The following is a 12,182-nucleotide window of genomic DNA, read 5'->3' on the forward strand; positions in this document are numbered from 1 at the left end:
CATACAGGATGTGTCTGGAATATCTTGACTTCCCCAATACCTAGGATGGCTACCTGACCCTCACTTTCCAGATAAGGAAACAGACTAGCTACCCATAGTCAACCAAGGAGACCTCCACCCAGATTTGTGGCTTCCTAAACTTGGCGGGGGGAAGGGGGGTTGCCTGCATAGCCACCTCCAGATGCACCTGCACAGCCAGACTATCCCCAGAGAGACTTCATAAGGTCTGGGGACCCCTCCCCAAAGTCCCAGCATGTGCATGGGAAGAGCAAGCAGCAAAGTGGAGACCTGTTGAAGATTTTTGCCTGAAGTTAAGTTTGCTCCGTGGCTGTGAGACCTTCCATTTGGTGGCTTAACATCTCTGAGCTTCAGTCCCATTGTCTGTCAAATGAGAGAATCATTCCTACAAGAGGCTATCTTGAAGATTCTGTGATGTTCTGGAGACACCCTCAGTGTGTGAAAGTTCTTGGGTTTTTGTTTTTTAAATAGAGAGAATTAAGCCCAGGTTGGGTGGGGGTCTGCCCTGGAGCAAACAACATGTAGAGTCTCTCCTTGCCTCTTGTTCATTTTCCCCAAATGGCTAAAGTTAGCCCCCAAGGGCTCTGTCTCTGGGGAGCAACCCTAGGGGAAAGCCTGTGGTAAGTGCTCTTGTAGAAAGTCCCTACGGGGTCTCTAGGACAAGCTGCCAGGCGCTGTCCAAGGTACTGGGGGAAAGTGTTCCAAATATTTCCCAGCCCTCATGGGGACGACTTGGGAGTCAGCTTGCCTAGGTTTATAAGCATGAAGAAATTTGGGCCGCGTGCGCTCGCGTGTGAGTGTGTGTGTGTGTGTGTGTGTGTGTGTGTGTGTGTGTGTGTGTGTGTGTGTGTGTGTGTGTGTCCCTGGGTGTCTTATGACAGCTCTCGGCTCTCGGCCTGTCACACGGGTTCCCAGTGGGTCTCAGCAGGGGTGAGTGTGCTTCAGAATGCAGTTAAGAATCATAGGCAAGAAGTATGCTCACCAGAGAGGTTGGCATTCTGAGAGATTGAATTTGGCAACTTGAGCAGTTTTCACACAGACTGTTTCCACAAAGGGGCACACTTTCCCACCCCAAAACAGTGTGGGGCTGGGTGGTTAATAAGGCAAGGGCTGCAGATGGTGTACACAAGCCTTTTTGTCTCCTGACGTCTGATCACCTTTAGACATCTTGCGATAGAGTGAGTGTCAAACGTCTGCCCAGCCAACCAGCAACGTCAGAGCCACAGACTGGAAGCAGAGATGTCAGGACCTCTGTCTGCAGAGTCCTCGTCTCTGCAGGAGACATGAAGTATCTGCAATTAGATAGAGCTTACCTAGAAGATTCTAAGGCCCTTGCATTCCTGACCTCATTGTGCAGAACTAGAGAAGACAAGTGACTTGTCAAAAGTCGCACAGCCCTTCTTTGACAAAGTAAGGGGGTCAGTCTTCATGTCTTGGTGTTTTGTCTAGAATTTGTGGATATTTCATGTTGTCCTCTCAGTAGACATACAGTCCCTGAGTCAGGCATGGATGAGGCAGGACTTCCTCTCCTCCGATCATCCCTGTAAGTTGGGGAGCTGTTGGGGTTCCTCCCACCTCAATCTTGCTAGACATCAGCCCCAAGTTCCCATCCAGAAGTAAGCCTTAGCCCACTGGTTAATTCTTCCAGGGAGAAAGTTCCTTTTCAAAGGGATCTGTCAGGGATGACTTCAGAACCAAGCAAGCACTGGTTCTGAACTGTCACCGGTCTCACCAAAGCCTTTGCTTTGTGCTCAGCCCTGGCCCAGCCTTGGCAAATCTTCAGTGTGTCTGTTGGCCTCAAGCTTTTGAACCTGGGAAGGAGGGAGTGAGCAGACTGCCATGCTGGGAAATGGAGCTGGTTTGGAGCTGTTCAACACAAATAACACATCAACAGAAAATGCTGCCGAGGTCTCCTGTGTGAGCATTAGCAGGGCCCTGTGGGCACACATCTTGCCATATCTCTGTTCAGTGAGAAAAGCCAAAAATTAGGGCAGTTACCATGGGTGGCCCTGCAATGCACACCTGCACATGTCACATCGTGTGTTGTTAATGCTGCATGTCCAAGGGCAGGTACCAGATACACTATGACCGCCCTGAGGTTGGCTGGATCAGGCAGTGGGGGCATCCGGTAAGCCCCGTGCCAAGTGTGACATTTCTTCAGCAGTGGTGGGAGTGTTTTGCCACTGCTTCCAGGGTGGTGTGGCTGAGGGAACCGAGGGAGATGTCTCAGAGGCGGGTACATCAGAGATGGTATCCTAGTCTTTACTAATCTCCTTGGTGATAGGGCATCTTCCACTATGAGCTGACCCCAGTCTGATCACAAGGCAAAGTGTCATAGAAAATCAATATGGGCATCAGATAGGATGTCTCCAGGGACTCAGTGATTTGGGATCAGTGAGTTGAGCTCCCTAACCCTTGGCACGTCATCCATACAACCTTAAATACTATTCGAGCTGTCAGGAGGAGTCAGTGTGGCAGCACTGTGAAAGGGGACAGAATCTAGTAACCAAAGCAGGAGACCCCTTCAATTGGCCGGTTGTTTGGTCTGAGCCTTAGCCTCTTGCTAAGCCTCCATTTTCTATCTGCGAAATGCAGACTTTGGAATCCATGGTGGCTCCATCTAGATAGCTATTGAGTTTCTGAGCGAGGCTGGTACACAGTTGTGTTTTGTTGGTGTGCATTTGGATGGGGGGAGGGCCTCTTGTTACAGGCTTTTGTTACAGTTTATTGATCTAAATCATCGCAGGACCAGTACATATGGTCCATGTCACTTACCTGGCCTCAGAGGTATTTGGGATACAAGCCCTGGGCTATCGGCCCCCAGAGCCTCGTTAACATCAATATTTTCTCCTTCATCTGAGACATACATTGCTTAGGCATGGCCCCTTCGTTATGCCAAAAGGAGAATTCCTTGTTCAAATGGAAGTCAGAAATGCTTTGCCAGGGACATGGTCTCTGGGCGCAGCTGGGACATGCCCTGTCTCACAGGTTCCCATGTTTGGTGCCTCATTGTGCCTGGTGCCACCTGGTTTCCCAGGAAGGGTGGCTCTGAGTCTGGAGCACCACACTGTGCTTCAGGAGTTTGTGACAGAAGTCCCTGGAATAAATTCTCCAGGCTTTCAGAGGTGCTCCAAAATTGTATCAGCTTCCACCAGAAACATTGGCCCAACATTGCAGCATTAAATAACTCTCAGAAATGGCTTCTATTTTATTAAAAGCCAAATTGAAAACAAGGTGGGCCTTTTCGGAACCCATTTCCAATTAGACACAAAAGAGGGACCTTGTGTGGAATAAAAAGCTTGTTCAACCTCAGACAGCGGCAGCCATCACTTCTCAGCTAAAGGGTTTGATTTCTTGTTGCAGACAAAGGTCAGGTGGGTGGCTTTAGGGGACAAACCTTGAACTTCTAACTCCAGTGAGACTTCCTAATAAGGGGTTGGCATCGGGAAAAGGTAAGATGATCCCTTCCTCTGAGACAGTGGTTCTCAGTCTCCCCGCACACACACTAGGGTCTTGTATTGGGTATTTTCATTACAAATCATAATAGTAGCAAAATTACAGTTACAAAGTATGAATGTAATAATTATATGGCTGGGGTCACCACAGCATAGGAACTGTATTCAATGGTCATAGCATTAGGAAGGTTGAGAACCACCGCTCTAAGATATCCTAAGGATCTAAGAGGCATCCAGTTGCCAGTATCTAGTTATAAGACCTGGCATGTGTATACTCAGTCCCATTTAGCTGTAAAAATACCATGTGACTTTCATTAGTCCATCATCTATCCTGGTAATTTTAAGGGGAGGGTGGGGGGAGAAATGGTAACTTATACATAGATTTCAGTGGCAACTGACATCCTCTGGGTTCATTTGTCTCTCTGATGTTTGCGGTTGTAGCTCAGCCCTGAAATGTTCAACAAGTAAAATGAAATCCAATTACTATCACACGTCAGTGTTCAGGTAGCCGGCAGAGTCAAGAACAGGCCTGCTGACAAAGCAGTCTTTGATTCTCGTTTCCCTCTCCTATGACGCAGTCTCAGAGATGAGACCCCTTTGTTTCCTTATAAAGCATGACAGAAACTCACCAGATTGAATAGGTCTCCTAGCTGGGTTGTTATTATACTATTATTATTATTAGTGGATTATCTAGGTGCTTTTGTTATTATCTCTTTGCCAGACATTCAGAACTCTTGTGTGGGGAGAAATGCAATCTACGTAAAGAGAAAAAGCAGACAGGGTCGACGAGATGGCTCAGCAGATAGGGAGGTTTGACACCAAGTCTGGTGACCAGAGTTCAGACCCTGGGACCCACAGACTGACCTGCCCCAAAGGGTGGTGTTTCCTTCTGAGTCTCCAGTAGTTAGTGCCAGGATTCTAGAAACAGGAAACCCTCTCAGGGAGTGGAAGGTAGGGAAAGGTGATAACATTAGGTGGAAGAACACACTGACTTTGTTGTTTTGTTTTTTTAAGAGATGGGTGTAGTCAGGCTAAATTTCTATTCTAAACCAAAGCTCCTGTTAAAACAGGTGTCCTGGACTTGGTCTTGAACTCACAACTCCCGTGACTGGGAGGTAAGATGTCAGCTTTTCTCTCAAGCAGTGAGACTCTGGTTCCCTGCACAGACTGGCATTAAAATAAAAAAACATACAAAATGAAAACAAAGAACTTCATTAAATATTGAGCGAAGTGTTTAAGAGCAAAGACATCACATTTAAGAATGTAGGGCTGATTATTTAATGTGATGGCTCATGCCTGAAAGCCTAACACTCGGGAAACTGAGGCAGGAGGATTGTCCCAAATCTGAAGCCAGCTGAAACTACTGATGGAGACTCTGTCCAAAACAAAAGAACATAATAATAAATGACATGCTAGTGATTGTTAATATTAACATAGTATGTTTATATAATGTTGTAATTATTTTTATTATTGTCATTACTCAGGGCTAAAACATAGTGATGTCTCCTATGTATTTTAAGATGATTCATTGTAAAGATAAGGACCGGGGTCTGGCTCAGTGGTAGAGTACCTGTCAATCATCTGGAAGGTCTGGGTTTCAGATAAGTAAGGTAGATGAGCAGACAGAAAGGCAGACAGGTAGGTAAATGAAAGGTGAATAGACACATACATAGTTTGCAGGTAGGTGAGTAAATACATAACTTAATGATGCTTTGCCAGGGCAGATGAAGATGAACCAGGTTACAAGTGTAAACAGCTATGGAATCTAATGGAAACTTGGAGGCTGTTATGCTATTCATTTAGGGTTTCTGTGTGTAAATATTTCCTAACAAGTCATCCAAGCTCACCTTTAATCCCAACACTCAAGAAACTGAGATGGGAGGAGTTCAAAGTCAGCCTTGGCTAAAACAGCAAGACCTTGTCTCAACACACACACACACACACACACACACACACATATGAGTGTGTGTGTGCATGCGTGCATATGTGTGGTGCGCACACGCGTGTATGGGCATGTGCTCACACACACGATTTCCTAATAAAAAGTTGGGTGGTGTAGCTTCACTGAAACTTTTCTCCTCATTCAATTTCCTGATCTTTTGGAAGAATAATATTCATAACCTGAGCTACATTAGACCCTATCTATAAATAAATGATGAGAAATGTATCTTTCCCATTTCCCACCATCACTCCACATATGCAGGAATGCATACGCCTTCCTGAGTACCCACTCTCTTCCCTCCCTCCCCCCCCTTTTCCTGGAAGACTCACCCCCCCCCACCCCCTAGGTTTAATAGAGTCATTGTTTTTCTGGGCAGTCTTTCTTTACATTTGTCCTTGGGCATTTTAATTAAGGCTGGTGACAGTGTCGCTCATGTAAGTCCCCACCTGGCACACTCTGGTCCATCAGCTCTCACAGGCACCGAGCAGCTAGTGGGTAACTGCTCTCTCTGCCAGCAGCATATCATGTCCTGGGCCTCCCAGTGGACATGTAGAAACCTTTGGTGAACCTGTAGTTCACTCCGGGAGTTGCTTCCTAAGTTGATGTCTCCCGGGCCAGTGTGGCATCCTGGCCATACCCACAAGTCCTGTTTTTGCTTCCAGCCCTGTGGAGTTGTTCATGCAACAGCTCTGATCTCCCAGTGACAGCCGGCCTTCTTCCAGGCCAGCCCCGTCACTTCCGGGGCTGTTAGCCCTGTGACATTGACCATGATAGACACCTCCATATGAACAATAGTGGAGAGGAGGACTCCAGATCTGGTCCAAGCTGGCTTCACGTTCAGTAACTGCCGTTGAATTACCTTGTAACCTTGGGCACGTGGCTCGGCAGCCTCTCCCAAGCTTCCCCGTTCTCTTGTGGAAGCCAGGTTACTCCAGCTCACCTCACACCTTAGGGTGTTAAAATCATCAGTTAGATACTTTGGGGGGAGAGACACCAGCAAAGCCAGTGGGCAAAGATGAAGGTGAGGCGAGCCTACCTGAATCAGCTACATCCACCACAGTAGTAACCATCAGAATTCCTTCTGAGTCTCTTATTCCAACATGGGACACATGGGATAGTGGGGTGAGGGTTTGCCAGCCAATGTCCAAGCAGGGCATAGAAGACAATGTGGCTGGTGCTTCTGAGATTATTTATGAAGACATTGTTTATGGACAGTTAAAGGCATGACAAGGAAGATGATGTAACCAGGGACTTAAGACAAGGAAGCAGGTCCCACCCAGCCAGAAGGATCAGGCACAATATTGGGGAGAGGGGGCATGCAATGGGATTTGGGACCCCTGGGAAAGAAGCACACACCCAGATGCTTGAAGAAATCTAAGCTTGATTTTCACACAGGAAAGTCCGATGTTTCCATAAATCTTATGTAAAAACCTCTGCTTTTTAAATTGAAGGAGGACTTAGAGTTGTGAACCACACACAGTTCGCCTTTGAACCTGTGGGCTGTTATATATAGACCCTGGTCAGAGCCTTTTTTTTTTGAAAACCTTCATATCCTAGATCAGAAATGCTTTTGTTCAGAATGGGGTGTAGATTGAGCTGAAATTGGAGTTTCATTTGAAATTGTCATCTTTGTAGGTCACAGAATTGTCGAACGGTGACAATTTTGTATGGTTCAACCTAATATTATCACAGTTGCTACCTAGAAGTCTTCTGCTTGACGTTCTGAGGAATTGACTGTTGGAAGGTGCACCGGGCATTCAGAGGTAAACTAGGACCCAAGTATCTCAAATGCTTCCGTGGTCCTGTGCACATAAATCTGAGGCTCATGAGATAGAGCATCTGGGCAGGGGTTGATGATTTGTATCTCTGATGGTGACCTGACTTTGGGGAGCAGGACATCAGATGACATCTGTCCCTGGTGATTTCACAGAGATCCCTCTTTTTTCTTTTTTTCCTTTTCCTTTTTTTTGGGGGGGGGTTTACAAGACAGGGTTTCTCTGTATTGTTTTCGAGGCTGTCGGTCCAGCCCGGCCTCGAACTCACAGAGATCCACCTGCCTCTGCCTCCCGAGTGCTGGGATTAAAGGTGTGCGCCACCACCGCCCAGCTTTTCCTTTTCCTTTTAAACAAAATTCTTTATTTATTCTTTGGAAATTTCATATCATGTACCCCAATCCCTCTCATCTCCCAGTCCCTCCATATCAGTCCCTCACTCCTGCAGTATGTCCCTCAAAAAAAAAAACCTAATTTAGAAAAAAACAACCAAAAGAACCCCACCTCACCCCTCCATCTTTCCAGCTCCTCTTCACTCATCCTAGTGGCATCAAGATGCACTGTGCTCTGCAGTATACCCCTCTTGTCCAATCTGCCCCACCGCAAAATGTTCATTCCAGTGAGTCTTTGGTCTGGTTCAAGGCCTCTGGTTTCTGATATACCATCATCACTGGGCTGGGCCCTCACTGGCATGCCCCCCATTTAGCCTGTTGTTGCCCCAATTGTTGAGATTCTGTGATTATCGTTCTGTAGAACCAGTCCATTTGTGCACTCCAGCAGGTCAAAGATGGGGCAGTTGTTAGGGTGGGCCAACCCAAGGTTCAGGATGTAGGTCTGGGTGACAATGGAGCTAGCTGGTGGGAGTCATGGGGACCACAACTTCAGGTGAGAGACAGAGCCAGCTCTCCCAGCCCATGGTGGTGTCAGCTCTCCTGTGGGGGCAGGGATGGCACCAGCTCTCCTGTTACAGTGTCCCTAGAGGGGCGGGACAGCTATCCTGGAGACCCCTCCTTTTCAACTCTCCTTTTTCTGAATCTGTGGTTGGTTTCCTGAGCCTGTGAAGTCCAGCTAACTCTTCCCTTTGGTGGGCACCCTCTCCTCCCTGCTGCTGCTGGAAGGAAGGGAAGGGATACCACTCTCATCTCTCCTTTGTGGCAAATTCCTGCTGGAACTGCCAGGCACTGGACATCCTGGGCTCTGCTGTCCTCCACGATTCTCACTGGTTTATTCTGCTAATGCCTGTCAACTTTAAGGCTCAGTTCCTGGGTTGTTGAACATCTAAGATGTTGAGCACCTTGCACCTCAACAAGAATGCAATAAGCCCAAGAAACATGACCTCTGTATACAAGTAGCATCCAGCATCACTGCTCGTTTGGTTGGTCAGGTGTTTGGGTGATGTTTGGGGAACAAAGTAGTTACTCAATAAAAACAGCTGATTGGAGGAATTGAAGCAGGGCTTTCTGAGACCATGATCCTCATTTTAATTTTATTCTTTTGGTTTGAAAATACTATAGTATGTTCTATAGTTCCCTCACAACATTGGCGTGTAGCCTTCTATAATAATCATGAAATTGACCTTGGAAACAAATACTTTCTGAAGTGACTAGAATCCACCCACCTGGACAACACCTGTGAGTTCTTCCAATACCCTGTTTTCCATCCTAAGAGGCAGGTAGCGCTTGAGGGTCGTTTACTAGGAAGGGAAGGGAAGCTATTTGTAACCGGTTGAGATCATTTAAAATATTCTAGAAGCACCTAGATAGAAAGAGGCCAAAAAATCTGCAGCCCACTTTCCGAGATCATGGGGAGATAAGGAAAAGAGTGGGAGCATGGGTAAGTTCAAAGGTCCTCAATAAAGCCTGGGGGAATCCAAAGGACTGCAACAGAGCCTGGGGGAGTACAAGGGACCGCAGTAGAACCTGGGGGAGTTCAAGGAGTCTGGGGGAGTTTTAGAGACTTCAGTAGAGCTGGAGGAGTCCGTGGGTCCTCAAGAGAGTCTAGGAGAGTCTGAGGGACCTGAATTTGATTCTAGCTCTGACGGACTGAGAAACTCTAAGTCTGTCTCTAGTTGTGAACTCTAACTCACCTGTCAGACTGATCCACACACTTCTCCCTCAGCCCTCATTGCTGCCTGGAGCATTTGGAAAACTATGATGCCCTGGACTCTTTCCCCAAGTGAACTCATAGGCACTTGACTCCTGCATTCTGAGCTCCCTAAGCCCTACCAGCATCCTCAGACTCCATAGCAGGACTGAAGTGAAAGGCCCAGAGCCCCCCCTCACCCTCCAGTCCCTGGGACTGCAGGGCACCTCTATGGCCAGGCTGCTTTAGTCACGAGCTGCTGTGCTAACTGGAAAATGACTGAAGAGCAAAGACTCAAAGTTCAGACAAAGCAGTCTGTGTCTCCCGCCGACTCTAGCTATTTCAGTGGCCTTCCTTAGTGTCTCCATCTATAGGGGAGATGAATAATATCGTGTCTTTCAGGATTTTTTTTAAGTTCAATTAGATCGCTCAGTGAAGACCCTGCTAGAGCTTGAGATGTGGCTCAGCTGGTAGGGTTCTTGCCTAGCAAGAAGTCTTGACTTTGATCCACAGCACATAAACCAGGCATGGTTGCTTTTATATAATCCCAGCACTTGCAAGGCAGAGGCAAGAGGATCAGAAGTTCATGGCCATCCTCAGCTATACAGTGAATTCAAGGCCAGTTTGAAATACATGAGACCCCATCTTCATTAACTAATTAAAATTAAAACCTAAGTAATACTTAGCAGAAAGCATTTCTGGGAATTGAAACTGTATTCAGAAATAAGTGTTATATGCTTCCAGGCTGATATCTTCTAAGAAGACAGTTAACTGTATTATTAAATTCCTCAATTAAAAGTAGACTTATTCTGAGAGTCATATAGCCAGCAGATATACATTGGGCCCTACCTGACTTTGGAACTAGTTTCTCCTGTCCTGAGTCCTTGTCCTCACACCCATGCTGTTATTTGAGAGTCTTAAGCTTTTACTCAAATTTGACTCTGTTTAATTTATTGTTATCATGGACTTAGCTGCCTTATGACAGAAATATTTCCATCTCTATTGCTGTGTTTTCTGTTAAGTAGATTCTCTGTTTGCTGAACTTCTTCTGTAACTAATTCATGACCCTGTGGCTGTAACAACGTGTTTACAGGCATCTTTGAAGTTAAGGAGCTCAATTCTCCCAGTAGTGCCTTAAAATTCAGGTTTTTATTTTGTTTCCTTTCAAGAGCCCATTTTCCCACATTCTGGGTCTCGCTGCTCTCCCCCATCTTGCATCCAGGCACAGCAGGGGGGCACAGAGTTTACTGAGTCTTCAGTTAACACTCAGCTGCAATTTGGGGCATGATGTTCTCCATGACCCCTTAGTCAGAAGGACCCAACGGTGTCATTACAACTGACACGATGGTTTACAAAGTGTTCTCTAGTATCCACCTGCTTGAATCCTTATGAAAGCCTCAGGAACTATTTCCAACTACCTTTTCAATTTCACAAGAAAATTGAGAGTCAGAATGTTAGGTGACAGGCCTAACATCAATCAGCCACGCAGGGACAACGCCAGAGAATGGACCAAATCAAGTATATTTTCTGTCATCCCCTTGCGCTCTCAGAATAGTGGGAGTCAAGGATCCCAAAGTGTTGACTCCCACAATCAAGCAGACCACAATCAAACCGTACGTCAGGACTCAGGAAACACAGATCCGCAAATGCCTTTTGCTCATGGCTATGATTTTTTCCCATCACATGAACCTACATTCCTCTAGGAAATGATTTCCTACCCCACCTACAGGCCACTGAAGCGGAGACATATTTGAGGACAGCGCCCTCCCCCTCGGCACTCTGCCCAGCCAGTCACCACACGCCCAGAGCTCACCTTCCTTCTCCTCTCTGTATCCTGTTCTCTGCCCTGCTCCTTATGGTCCCCATCCAGTACTGACCACACAGTACCTGGAACAGCTTCTGCCTGGGCTCCCAAGGCCCACCTGGAATTTCCTCTCATCTTTACAAAATCAGACTCTGACCACAGCCTATATACAGTACCTTCACATTTCACCGTCACTGTCAGAGGAGATGTTCAAAGGGAGAGTTAGTCATTGTTCAAAGTAACAGGCTTAGTTATGACACTTCTCTATGAGTATGTAATATGTTTTGCTTATAGCCACCCCATATCCCTTCTTCTGTTGATCCCTTCCTCCCCCAAAATAGTCCCTTTTCTACTTTGACATCCTAAAAATTTATTTTTATTTATTTTTGTTCTGTCTTTTTTATTTTATCTAGAAACAATCTTATTTTACATACCAATGCCCCCATTCTCTCACCCTCCCATCCTCCCATGCCCCCACCAGCCCCCTAACCTACCCCCCACCCACTCTCCAAAGATAGTGAGGCCTTCTATGGGGGAATCATCAAAGTCTGTCACATCATTTGGGGGAGGGTCTAGGCCCTCTTTTCTGTATCTGGGCTGCAATAGTATCCCTCCATAGGGAATGGGCTTCCAAAGTCCATTTGTACACTAGGGATAAACACTGACTCCACCATTAGAGGTCCCCCTAAAAATTTCCTAATCTATACTTCACATAAAAGAAAAATGTATAAACCCCCTTCTCCTTTTTTTTTTTTTTTTGCTTTGTTTTTTGAAATCGTGGCTCACTCAGTCATGCAGGATGGTTTGGATTCATGGCACACTTCAGCCTCAATTTGTCTTCCTGAGTCTTATTTCATTTAACATGATGATCTCCAGTTCTATCCATTCCACTGGAAAAAACATGGCATAATCTCATTCTTTATAAATAAACAAAATCCCATTGTACACATATACCCCACATTCTCTTTAATCCACTCATCTGCTGATGGCCATCTATGCTGGCTCTATTCCCTGGCTATTGTAAACAATTCTGGGGCACAGAGTTTTGCATGTCTTGACAACTAGTCTAAGGTGACTCTATAGGTAACAGTTGGGAGTGACACACATGA

General features: G+C 46.2%; 1 protein-coding gene across 1 annotated transcript in view; it reads left to right on the forward strand.

The window, feature by feature from the left end:
* Nos1 (nitric oxide synthase 1) overlaps nucleotides 1-12,182 on the forward strand; it is a 109,356-nt gene that overhangs the window by 2,239 nt on the left and 94,935 nt on the right.

Source organism: Mesocricetus auratus, unplaced genomic scaffold (genome assembly GCF_017639785.1).
Source record: "Mesocricetus auratus isolate SY011 unplaced genomic scaffold, BCM_Maur_2.0 Super-Scaffold_100025, whole genome shotgun sequence".
NCBI lineage: Eukaryota > Metazoa > Chordata > Mammalia > Rodentia > Cricetidae > Mesocricetus > Mesocricetus auratus.